General features: G+C 41.7%; 1 long non-coding RNA gene across 1 annotated transcript; it reads right to left on the bottom strand.

The window, feature by feature from the left end:
• Positions 1 to 10,951: 10,951 nt before the first annotated feature.
• LOC135315608 (uncharacterized) lies at positions 10,952 to 12,714 on the bottom strand. The gene is made up of 3 exons (XR_010375089.1): positions 12,318 to 12,714; positions 12,058 to 12,137; positions 10,952 to 11,817 (listed from the first exon to the last, which is right to left on the bottom strand). It is a non-coding gene; the product is annotated as an uncharacterized LOC135315608 (long non-coding RNA).
• Positions 12,715 to 13,484: the final 770 nt, after the last annotated feature.

Raw genomic sequence — 13,484 nt, 5'->3', positions numbered from 1 at the left:
TTTCAACACTCCCCCAAAAATCATCCTCAGTGTTAAATTCTTAGCACCCGGTTCATTGCTTTTTCTCTCATCTCTCCATAATACTAAACCCAAGAGAACAAAAAGATCCAGATGAACACTTCCAATTCCAGCTTGCTCACAAATAAAAGCAGTTTGCCAGACTTGCACCTTAAATGATCTATCACGCTACAGTTTGAAAACACAACACTGATAATGAAATTTTCTTGCGTTTATAGAATTGTTAATGATTAGTCATGTCTCCAAATACCTGGTAATTTCACTTCTGAAGTCTCACTGTTAGGGTTTCGGCCTTTTTTCATGCAACACTGCTTCCTATGCACGAAATATTTCTTAGCATAAATGTACTTCTTGCACTGATCTTTCCACACTGAGCTTTCACTTTCGTGATCTGTTTTTCCATCTTGCCTATTAATCAGACTTAGGTACTCATTCTGTAAGTGCTTCTACATATGCTGGGACTACACTTGCCAAGCTATTCTGTTGTCTCTGAAGGGGCTCCTGTGCACAAAAATAAAGAACTGAAAACATTTGCAAGACAGCAGCCTTACTTTACACCCTGATGAAACATCATCTCACAGAATAACACAGCACCAATAATAGTAACACCACTGTATCCCTAACGCTAAGATGTAGGACTTTGTTTTGCAAAGGACTACTGCAGACTTTTGCATGATTTTCAACACATTCAGGTTCCCAAAACCCTTGTGCCCCTTTCAAAAAACTGTGGCTTGCTAATCAACCAGCAAAACAGACTTATTGCTGTCCTTGCTGCTTCTGCCCCCAATGAATTTTAAAACATTAGACTGAGTACAACATGTTGCACCTGTTGCAATGTGCTTTTACTTTTCAAACTAAGCAAATGAAGAAGAAAGGGCAGTTTAAGTCCTACCTTATATCAGTGCACGTAGGTTAGCTTGTATAGAGTAAGTTTTAACACTGCAGGAGACATTGTCCTTTGAGCCACAAAACAAAATTGCTGAAGCGAAGCATCTCTTGCAATAGGCTGTATCACTGGGACAAAATCCAGACCAGTGTGTTTTGATGAATGGTAACAGAGAAACATGACCTAAACAGCATAAGGCTCATTTAAAAAAAAGAAACCACCACTTTTTCCAAATTAAATTTTACCTTTCACCTGAGATACCAGAGCCCACAGTACTACTGATCATCTTCCCACGGTTTGGCCAGAGATCACTGTGTCATTTGTTAGAGATGTGAGTTGAAGTGTCTGTCCTGATTCTCCAACAATCCTCTCCTAAGCCTGAACTAGAACTTCTTCACTTAAACTTAATGGAAAACTCTACAGTCATGAAGAGGAACATCAAAAGCATCCTGTGACTAACCTTGATATCTTAAACGGCTCTGAGGTATTCTTGATATGCATGTAATTGCGTTTGCCTTCTGATGCATGACAGACATCAGACATCAAAATCATGATACGAGTGTGACACTGGTCTCAGCAGTACTGAGGATAACTGTTTAAGATCCTAAATGGCTTGAATTACAGAAGAGGAGCTTCTGAGGCTGTAAAGCTCAGAGGAGTATTAATGCTGACACTTGATGCCCCTTTAAGGATTCAGATGCCTTCTTTGCACCTGAACCAAAGCCACCCTTCCCTTTTATATTTCCAGTGCTTTAAGTCTTTCTTCTGTCACAGAAATTGGTATTTCCTGATATTCAGTAGTGTTTCTATGTCTTGTAGCAGTTAATCATGACTGACTTCCTCAGCAGCATCTGAGGAAGCCTGTAAGTAAATGTTAACTAAGGTAAACAATAAAAAAAAACCACTTGAGCCAGTTGAGGCTCAGAGCTGCTGCAGTCAGGGCTGGGCCCCAGCACAGCCCAGCCCGGCCAGCCCCACCCGCCGCCTCACGCTGCTCCCCGAGGGGCAGCACCCCGGCCTACAGGGCCCGGGGCTTCGCGGCTGCCGCCACAGCTCCCAGGCCCTGCAGGCAGGGACGGCCCCGGCCCTTGCCTGTCACCTGCTCCCTCTCTCCACACTGCTCGAGTGACCCCGCAGAGAGCCGGCACACCGCTTCACCACCCCTGCCACAGCCATGCCAGGCCCGGGCATCCCCTGCCCCCCTCCACCACCGCAGGCGGAACCATCTCCACCAGGAGAACCTTTATTTTGTGTAATTTATTGCCAGCTCGGATCACCCTGTCAGCTAGAAAAGAAAACACACATACATGAACACCTCTCCTCCTTCTTGCCCAGGTTCTACTTGTCTCGCTTGCCCGCAGGTTTCCCGCTGTCCCTCACGGTGCCCTCAGCGAGGCACGGGCTGGCTGGAACCAGCCAGAAGCGGCGGGAGCACCCGCTGCCCTCCATCGAGGCACCGCCACCCGCACCTGCCGAGGCGGGAGATGGCGGCCCCGCTGCCTAGCACAGACACAGGGCATGGAGGTGGTCACGGCCATGAACTGGCCAAAGCGGCGGATTCAGCTCGCCTTACCCAAGCAGGAGACAAACGCAACGCAAACATTTCTTTGTCTTTTCGCTCTTTCGAGGCCCGTAGGGTGCTGACCTCCCTGGGAGTATCCACCTTTCCTTCATTCCCCTGACAGGGAATCCAAATAGAAAGTTATAAAAAATTCCCCACAGTTCATTTTTATCAGGGTCCCAGAACAGTAATGCTGTTTGGAAAGTCTACTGTCAGAAAGTATGCCCACTTGAATCCTAATTATACAAATCAAATATATACGGGGAGTGATTAAAAAAGAAACCACAATCTCCAAATGCCACATAACTCAGCTATGGAGGTCTATGTTTATGTTATCTGATTAAAACAACCTTCGATCTCCTTTGCTTAGGAGCTTCGTGACTGAAAGAGGACTAAGAGGACTGGAGCGCTGCATTTGATTTAATTTCAAGGCTTTAGCACAGTCCAGCCTTCTCCATCCTCTCGATCCCCTTTAGCAACATAAATAGCCTGTACATAACCAAGCAAATCACCCAAATCAGCATTCCTGCAGCTACCAGCTAATACTCCATCACGAAACTAAATGATTTAAACTATGATAAACCCAAACTAACATCAAACCTTTCACTGAGGAAAATGGATACAAGCTGCAATGCTTCACGAGGCTATTTAAATGCAGATTTCAGGTATCTGCTATTCTTAAGTACCCTTATACTTTTAAAGTGGGCTTTCTCAAAGCAAGTCTTGGCTGCATCCAATCTCATTTTTCTTTCTTATTAAAGAGAATCATGCTTTAAGCCTGAGCTTAAATCATGAATCTTAATTTTTTTTTGAGAGGAGTACAGGAAAAAAGTAAAGTGCCTACTGTCTAAATTCCACAGAAAACAGTGTGCACAAAGTGCTTGAGAACAGGAAGTGCAAAGAACAGGCAGTAAACGCTATGCATTGCGTTCTAAGAAAAAGGAGTGTTTGATATTATTTAATATCTTCATTAAAACTGCACACCGAGTACTACAACTGGGCTTCGACGTCTTGGGCTTTTACCTAGAAATATCGTAGCTTAACTGTTTAAGTTTGACGAAGTACATTTCCCCCTTCCACACACACAGAAGTCCAAGGTCACTGAAACTAGTGCGTGCTCAATTACGTGAGAGTCTGGCAAGATAGTAACAGAGATCCTGACAGCACGATGACCCAGAGGCATCATAAGCCACTAGGAATCACTAGCCCAAATATCCTAACACCAAAGAACTTAAAAGAGTCCTAAGACATTGCATGATTTCCAGAGCACTTTCTCTAGACAAGAATTTCACCCTTCGATGCACTTCGCTGCATTTTTCTTCTAAACATTTCCTAGAATTATTATTAATAAGGCCACTTTAATGATGGCCTCAAAGTGTTGGCTGCTGGGACATACTAAATCTCATCATTGTTCTTATTAGGGAATGTATCAGTGAAATATTATCAACAAGACATAAGAATTGAATGCCGTCAAAATGAACTTTTACGGCTAGCATTCATCTCTGTTACTTGGACCACATCTCCCAGTATTAAGGCCATGTCCACTTATCAAAATACATGGGCACACAGGAACACTTAAGCTCTGAACAAGCCATCTTGAGCCCTTATAGCTGCTTCAAAAGCTCTGAATGGACCAGATTAACCTACAAAGAACCACCTGACTTCAGTTATCTCCATTTTTAATACAGGACACAAGATAAAACTCTCCTGGAAATGCATGCTTAACATCATGTCTGCAGTAATACAGAATTTGATGGAAAAGATGGGCCTGATCAACAAAGTGTTTGAATAGTCTTTTGGAGATGCTTTACAGCAAAGGAGAAGAGTATATGCTAGGACTAAAGCCATGTCCCATTTTGCCAAGCATCTCACCATCACCTACCCTCTCTGCAGCACAGATTCTAGATGAAGTTCTTAAAGCCCCCATTGTTCAATTAAAAGCCAGATGCAAATAAATCACCTCTAAACAAAGAGCCCAGACTACAATTTTAAGAATTAAAATACTTAATATTGTGAGGTAACAGTTCCAATTGGAACCATAAACTAAAAAACACTGTTTTGTTTTATAAATTTTATAAACATGCAATTGTATACCTTTTTCCTGTTCCTGAACTGATAGATTCAAGGACCATGATAAATTCCAGCAAAATCTTTTTCTAGCAAGGTCTTATTTGACCAACAGTACCCAACCCATTTCATTCACCACCAGAATGTACAACTAAAAGATTGGTAACCAAGAAGCCATATTTAACCGTTCAAAAAAGAGACTGTTCTACCTGTATCATTCTATTTCAAATATAAGAAGGTAAAAAAATGAACCTTCAAATAAAAGTTAAATACCTCAGAATTGCTTTTATATCCTCTACAGTAAGAGAAATGCTTCAAAGAAACAAAATATTCTTCCTTATGTTTTTGTGAAGCATCACCATCCTCCGCTGATTACAGAGGAAGAAAAAGGTATCGCATAGCTGCAATAGCACACGGCACTTTTCAAAAAAAGAGAAACTTTATCACTTTACCACATGCTGAAGATTAAATCCTTTCTTGTAATACTTGTTAAAGAACCCTTCTGAACACCCTCAAAATGTCATTGTATCACACAGCAAAACCATGTGCAAGTCTCATTTCTGTACTTCCTATTTCTTTCCTCGCAGGTTGGTAACACCTAATCTTTGTCTTGAGAGATGCCACTTCCCATTACATGCTCTCAGGTAGCTTAAATCCGTGGGAAACTTAAAATCACAGAGCCTTGGTCACCTACATACACCTCTTGAGCTAATTAAATGCCTTCACTGACAGCAGCAGCAGACCCATTGGCATTTGATGTGAACTAGATACAGGAGGATAAAGGACTTGTAACTTGTAATGCTAAGTTACATTTCTAAAGCCTTTCACGCACATTACAAACACATCGGGAGCTGTGACACCAGGAAACACAGAAAGGTGCTGAAATTGAACATTAGTAATAATATTTGGTTTTACAGGCAAGGTAGACAATTTGTAGCCAATTAGGGATAGAAGCATTAATTTAGGTAGCTGCAGAAACCAGTGTGCAGACAAAAGAAGTGACAAGCCTGTGGTTTAAGCTCTGCCTAAGGCAACCTTGAGTCCATCTCTGGTACTGCTTAGTGCTGCTGTTTGCACAGTGATTCTCACTTTTCATTCCCCAAGATCTTTGCAGAAGCAAAACAAATTGTCATACATATTAGTAGCTCTGTGCAGTAAGACCCCTTCACTGTCTGTGGGAGGAGAGACATTGTCTTGAAAGCATCTCAAATCTTCTGATGTATATATTATCAGTTTTGTTTAGTAATTCCCTCTGTTCATTTTAGCTACGTAGAAGACACTTTATTTCCAGTAAAAATATAAGGAAATGTCTCTTGACTCTGCCACGGTGTCATGACTAATATTGTCTTGTTACCACTACTCACACAAAAGTCGTTCACTTCATCATTATCCAACCTTAAAGTGATACCTTTGTGTGACAGTCACAATTTTTGCTTCTTTTAAACTTCGTAGTAATTTGTGCCATTACTTAACTACCACCTTTTAAAATCTTTCTTTGTATTGCTTCAATTGCATTACCTAGCACCATTCTGGGAAGGTAGATCCGACTTCAATTTCTGTTGCATTGGTAGCAACCTTAAAACACACGTATTGGAGAGTCACAGGAAAGGAGGTGGGCTTGGTTTTTTAATGAGAAAAGCAGCAGTTAGAAAAAGTATTCCCACTGCCAAGGGCGCACGCTATGTCCCATGCTCTTCTTCAGCATGCTTTCACCTTCCCAAATGTTTGCCCCTAAGCATCTGTCCTTAAGCTTTTGAAAGCTTAACTTAGTATAAATAACACACATAGTAACACAATGTTCCCCCTGGAGACTCTGCTGTGGGATAAAAGGTAATAGATCCCACCTGCTCTTTCAGTAACCCTGTCCTGTCGCCTTCCTTAATTCACATCCACACCACCTAAAAGAAACAGCTAAAACAGGACCAGGATGGTGCATCAAGTTGATAATTCGTCACCCCTTTTCTCTCAGCAAACCCACAACTGATGCTGATCTGGCAGTGATTGCCCTCAACGTTCGGAGAGCAGGAAGCAGCCGTGCCTCCCCCCACTCCTCTGTCCTTGAAGGCCCCATGATTGCCCACACAGCTCTGGGAGCCCTCAGGCTGCTGACACAGGATCTCAGACCTTAAGACACAGACAGCCTGTCTGGATCACAGGGCAGCCTCTTGTTTCAAACCAGGCACCCCTCCAGGTTTTCTCTGCAGCTCGGTTCTCACAGTGAGAGAATTACTGTTAAAGTACGCTGCCTTCTGCATTAGGGACAGAGCACCTTCCCAGGCAGGGCTGAGCCAGAAACCTGCAAGAGTTTTGCATCCCTTCAGGCTCAAAATTTCCTAATCTAACACCGTTAGATTCAGCTATTACCTGCCTGGGTTAGACTATTTCACACAGTAGATGCCTAAGGGCAGTTAGGCACTACACCAATATAAATATCACCACTCTCACAATCACAGAAAGGGTCCACATCCAAAACTCTACCTCTAATTGAGTTTCATATTATTAGGTTCTTGTTTCTCCCTCTCCCACTGCTAAAAGTCCCTGCTCCATTAAATTTTCATATACTCACATACAAAAAGCCCCATGCCTCTTAAGCTGTTCAGTGTATTTTCTCCACCTGACCCCAGTACAAGACAACTGCTTCGCTACCAGGAGAGCAACTAAAAAAAGGAAATCAAACTTCATGACACAAAAATAATCCTACAAGTAGCGAGGTGATACGGTGACTTCAGAAACCTGATATTTCTTTCAATTTTTGCTACACTGCCTGCTCAAATGTTTCTATTGTGATGTGTACCAAGGGAACATTTAATAGATCTGCGCCTGGACGGATGTAGGTTTTAATTTACCTTCAAGGTTACTTTCACAAAAGCATTAAATTTTCCCCTTTTATCACAAAGCTGCCAGAGTACTTCAGGTACTTCATCTGCAAATTATGACTTCCAATTCAATTGCCAATACAGGAAACAATGGACCATCTTTTAGTTAGGAACTCCATTCCCCCCTCCCCTTCTTACACTGGGAGAATATTACAAATGAGTCATTACAGAAAATGCTTAGCAAGCCAAGTACTACAACATACACAATTTGGGAGCTTATTTTCCTCTCTGAGGATAATAAATTAGTGACAATCTGTAGTTCTCCAGTTTAATCTGAAGAATTGTATTTTTATTAGAGGAAATGCCAATTTCCTTGTATCTTGCTTCTTAACCTCTCTTATTATCTGCCATAACATACCTCCCAAATCTCCACATAGAAAAGCTACTCCAATATGATACAAGCCGTTAGTGCGCTAGCATCTAGGTCTCCAGCTGTCCTTTTCTACATCAGAAGCAGCTATCAGGGGAGGCACTTGAAGAACACCCGGCCCAGTCTGCACAGGCAGGCTGCAACACAGAGCTCAAAACAGGCTGAAGCATGACCTGCTCCCCACAGGAGTATGCCCAAAGATGTTTACAAATATAAGCAGAAGTTTGAAGTGTTCTAAGAAACCAAAGAAAAGATGGTTTACAGGACCACAACTACTGCCGTATCTATTTTCCCTCATCCCAGTAGCCCTGAAAAAGGCAGTGGTTTGTGGCTGAAAGGCCTGATATAGTCTCTGCTCTGTAGTTGCATTGCTGTTAGGAATAACTCCACTGAGAAAAGAATAGCTACCATGTAAAAGGAGGGAATAACCACAACTTCTTAATACAGAGAAGCCACAGACAGAAAACAAATCTGCATCTTCACAAAACAGAGGCTCCCAGACCTGCTTGAAAGCATGCAGTCTCCCTTCTTACAGATTCTAGCAAGCGAACCCAGCAGCCCTCAACATTACCATTTTGTCCCTATTATTGTTTAAGCAGTGTCCTCTTCAGAGGAAAGGAAGATAGGCCCTAAACAGTCAGCCCCCTCCTGATGATACTTTATACTTGGTAAAAATCTCCAGTCTTTTGCTTAGACATTATATTAAAAACAAACTAACTACCAAAAAAAAAAAAACAAACAAACACAAACAACCCAAAAAGAATACTCACCCCTCCGCTGCCACCTCCTAGCTCTCAGGGAGGAGCTCTACTGGCCTTTTATCTCCTCCCCTAATCACCACCTAATTACTTCACCAAATAGCAGCTGTGTCCCTTCCACCTCCCAGTTTCACCTAAAGGAGCCAGCCCAAATTGTATCAGCAGGTTCATAAACAGCTTAAATAAAATGGGAGAAGATTGCTTGCACCTGTTGCATTAATGCTATGCTCTCCTCAATGCCACTTTAACATTTGTGCTTGTAGACAATCATGCAGTGTAGCAGAAGACATCTTTCTTAAAAATACACTAATAAACCCAATATATTGCCCTATGCCCTACTTGCAGGTCTCCTCAGGAAGAGAGTAAGAAAATCACTTGGGTAAACTCAGTCCTGTTTGGGGCCAGCTATAATGAGTCTCCATTGATTAGGAAGAATCTTGAAGTGTAGCAAGTTTTGACCCTCTCCACTTTCTGTTCTACGGATCACTTCATCTGTTTACTCAGTCTGGGAAATGACGTGTTTATTTCCACCCTTAATCCTGTATTCCAATTGATTTCTTAAAGCACTGTTAATTCAAGTTTGTTCCTTTATGTGTAGCTCTTTTGTGTACTGTTAAAGGCTTGAAGCATGTTGTCCTGGGTTTCTCTTTCCCCATATTTGACAGGTCCTGAGTTTTAGGCCTCTTGAGAAGTTGATCTGGGGACACTTCTTTAGGCAATGCTTTTCTGGGCATGCTTGGCAGAATGCAAAGCCTTTCTCAGAGCCCAGCATTGAGAAGCTGGTAGATATGCTAACCTCAGGGCCCCGCAGCACTCGGATACAGCCAGTTCTCAGTCCCAAGCCTGAGGAGCTCCATCTAAGGAGTATTTCAGTGGATCTGGTTTTAAAGGGCAATGATCAGCATATGGTCGAGAACTGCATCTCTGATTTCAATTGAGTTTGTATTCTGCTGGGCCCTGGGCTTGATCCAGGGGCCTGTGGTTTGTTGCATTCTTGTTCTAGGCAATATTTCTGTTAAACAGAAGGTGAGTTCAGAAAAACCCTTTTCTCTTTAGCATTTCATTCAGCATTTTGCTGTCCTGCATACCCATGGGGGTAAACACTAATTACACTGTATTGTTTTGAATGGAGCCTCACTGACCCAACAATATCCCAAATGACAATCATGATATAGCTCTTCTGGCAATTGGTAGCTCAGCTAAAAGTTACTGCTGTCATTCATGATAATTATCCATGAGAACTTGAAAAGGAAACAATTATTGCTGTACCAAACCACTCAGTGGCTCCCAGATTTTAAATTCCACTGCAGTTACATTATTTTGACAAATGTCAAGTGACACATCAGAACAAAAAAAATCCCACATTTAAAGCTGAAAAGCACCTTTTCATTCTTCCTGCCTGATTTACGTATCCCTGAAGAAAATGAAAGCTTTACTCTTGATCTCTAGCTGTATATTTTAGCAGTCACATTAAAACAATCAGTGGAATCTAGTTTCATTTTCATTTTCTCAACTGTAGCTACCTATAGTCTTGAGTCAGAAGATAAATTAGGTCAAAAGGACAAAACTACTCATTACAAGATATTATGCCTCTAGTCAGCATCTATATGAATATGATGCTTATTCCTGCAAAGATTATTACAAAGAAATTAGCAGACAAATAGATAACTTTAAAATAAAATATGGCTGTATGATAAAGTGTCCAATCAAAATTTGGGAAGAAGGAATGGTGAATCAATTAATAATAACTGATATCTGTATAATATAATTATAAGGCTTTGGTTTGATTGTTGTTTTTTTTTTTTCTTGAATTGCTTTCTGGAGTAGGACAGCATTATTATCTCCGATTTTGCCTGCATAAACTGGGTCCTTGAGAGGAACCTGTGACTTATCCCTGATCATACATCAGGCAGAGCTGAACATGTGTAGAAGTCTGCTTCTAGAGAAAACTCTAACTGGGATAAAACATAACTGAGGTCTTGACTAAGACTGAAAATAACAATTGTAATGGCAACCCCCCAGCTCACATTCCAGAAGGACACCAGTGTATATGACTCGGCGAGAGCACTTTTGAGCATTTTTTGCTGTCATTCACAAATCAGAATGTATGAAGCAGATATCAACAAACCACATATTTAGGCTCACTGTAAAGGTGTTATTTACCATCTACGTTGTTTAGCAAACATGTACCTAAGAAAAGGAATGGGTCTCAACAATAGTGAAAGGTAAACAACTGGAAAACTGCTCTGACATTCAAAATCATGTTTTTGGGAATAAGGTACCAAAGCTGATAAAATATTTCCCCACACCACTGAAAATCAGTAAGTAGGTAAACAATCCATTTAAATCAAGTACATGCCCAAATGACTCCAAAGAAAAAAAGTACATTTACTGATTTCTGTGCAAATAGATTCCTTTAATGGTACATTAACCAATCTGAATCCTAGAAATTATTTAAAATAAAAAGATACAAGTAGGCAACTTTCAAGGAAAAGTCACTAAAATAGCACAAAACATTACAGCTTGTCTCCAGTATGTAAGGAGTTTATCCTAATAGCAATTCTGTATAATTTTTCAAACCCTTCCAAAATAGGCTTATTCATATCTTAGGTTTGATTTGCTTAAAACTAAAAACAACTATTTCTTTGTAAGAAGCCTGTATCTGTTCTGCCTGGAGTAAAATACAAAGAAGAGGAAGGGTAATCCTTTAGCACTGAAACGTTTAAGGAACTTAGGTCCCTGCAGCCAACAAAAATTCAATACGAGTTAGGTACATAAATCTCCTTGCAAAAACCTCAGCCCAGTTTTTGAGGCTTTGTAGTAACACCTAATCTCAGTGTTAACTTCACACTGTTAGGGAAAATGCACAGAACTTGACTGACAACATTATCTGTATATTAACATACAAAGGCTCAGCACAGTCTGTTAAAGCTAAACATGCCACAGACAATGCTCATGTTCTGCTCCATTAGATTATTTGACAGGTTATATATGGTTCTTTTACCAAGACAGTCACTGGAAGATGAATGCACCAGAGGAAACTAGGAGCGTGCCTAGGGGATTCAGACAGGGAAGCCAAATCCAGAATGAACTCAGGTCAGCATACAGATCTGAATGATTTCTTTAAGGACCTCTGGAGTTACTCTGCTTCTCCCTGCTCATCAGGGATCTCTCCTGTCCCTGATGAAACATTGAAAGTAGCAACATCAATGAGATGAAACGAGAGAAACCACCACAATTGTTCGGTTGGACTCCAGAATCACACTGCTCCCTGCAGGTGCCTGGGGGACAGGAGCGTGCAATCAGCTGGGAGCTGGTTACGAGCTGTTTCATCGCGGCCACATGAATATCCCCTTAGCAGAACGACACTGTTGTGTATATTCGCCAGCCTGCATACCCATACACCCCCCTTCACACAGCTCATGCAGCAGATTTTTGTAGATTACTAACAGCCAAAAAATTCAGCATCAGATTCAGATGTTGACAACAAAACAGATCATAAGAACACCAGATCCACTAACCTTAGCTGAACCTGGTGCAAGGTGTTTGCTGAGCAATCTCTTGATTTTCATCTCAGCCTTTTAAGTTGTGGAAAGTCAGCCTAAAACGAAGCATACAAAACAGGTGGAAATAGCCAGGAAAAAGACTATAAGGAAAAGTTATGTTTTAATCTCTTTTTCTTTTTTTTTAAACTTCAAAGGGCTTTCTGGATCTGCACATAACCAATGAATTCCTGACTCTTGTGAGGTATTCGCTACTCACTCAATCAACAAACACACACCTGGAGCTTCATTTTAAAATCCATAAATTTTCCTTGTGCTGAGATCTGTGGTTTTTCTCTCATTTCTCTTTTGTATCGGTCTTTCTGTTTACTTTTCTTTACTACCTACAGAAACCAGAAAAACAGAAGGCAAAACCAGATTTTCACCTGGAAGAAGGTGGGCTATTAAAGCCTCCAGCACACTGAAGGAGAGAGTATTCGTGTGAAAACTCTGTCCCCCAGAACACTACCTCTATAAAGGCATCAACAAGCAATCAAATTCTGACAACTTCTGAAACATACTCTTCTTTGACTTTCAGCCTGAATAATTTATTTTCAGTTTGAGCTTGTGCCTGGAATGAAGCATTCATAACACTGATGGGGCTAGGATGCTACATTGAACACATGGAAGATATGGTTTGCTAAGATTCCCAGTCCTTCACTCAAGACAATTCTTTCCTTACCTGTCAAGAATGGTAAAAACAGGGTGGCACACAGCAGCATTTGCTGAGTTCTGTCGGTCCCCAGTGCTGTGTTGCTAAAGGTCTCTTAGCCCCAGCAGAGGTGTTGAACAATTTTACAGCTTGTCAAAGCCCCTATCTGCCTTCAGGCCGTATTGTAGCGATTCATCTCCCTTGCCCTATGTCTTGGTAGTCCAGAGGCAACAACAACTCTCTGCCAGACATGGATTCCAGTGGGTATTTTTCCTGCAAGGGAGCAGGAGAGAGAAACAGTGGAGCTCTGCCAGGTCCTTGCCCCCAGGGCTCTACCAGAGTTGGGACATGACCTCTCCCATGCGCATTTGCTGCCAGGCTCTGGCTCTGGTGCAAAACAATGGGAACCTAAGTGGCAACAGGGATGCTGAGGCACTGAAAATCTCTCAGCTGACAAAAACATGCATATGCAGGCCTGGGCACTTAGCCAGTAATAGGTGCAGAGGATTTGACACTGCTCATTTTCCCTCCTTGGGAACAAGCAGCCTCTGAGATAAGACGAGCATTTGCCGAGGCACAGGTCTCTCACAGGTGAAAAACAGTACTTCCCCTTGCCATTTGGCAGGGTGCTGATATGTGATTAAATGAGGAATGGCCATAGTCCGTCCATGGAAGGAGGTGGCAGCAGAGCTTTTCTCTTAGTTGTAGCAAACTTTCTCCTACATTAGCCAGGATTAATGTAGGAGGAGAACGT

Source organism: Phalacrocorax carbo, chromosome 13 (assembly GCF_963921805.1).
Source record: "Phalacrocorax carbo chromosome 13, bPhaCar2.1, whole genome shotgun sequence".
Taxonomy (NCBI): Eukaryota; Metazoa; Chordata; class Aves; order Suliformes; family Phalacrocoracidae; genus Phalacrocorax; species Phalacrocorax carbo.
This window is presented reverse-complemented; position numbering and strand designations above follow the sequence as displayed.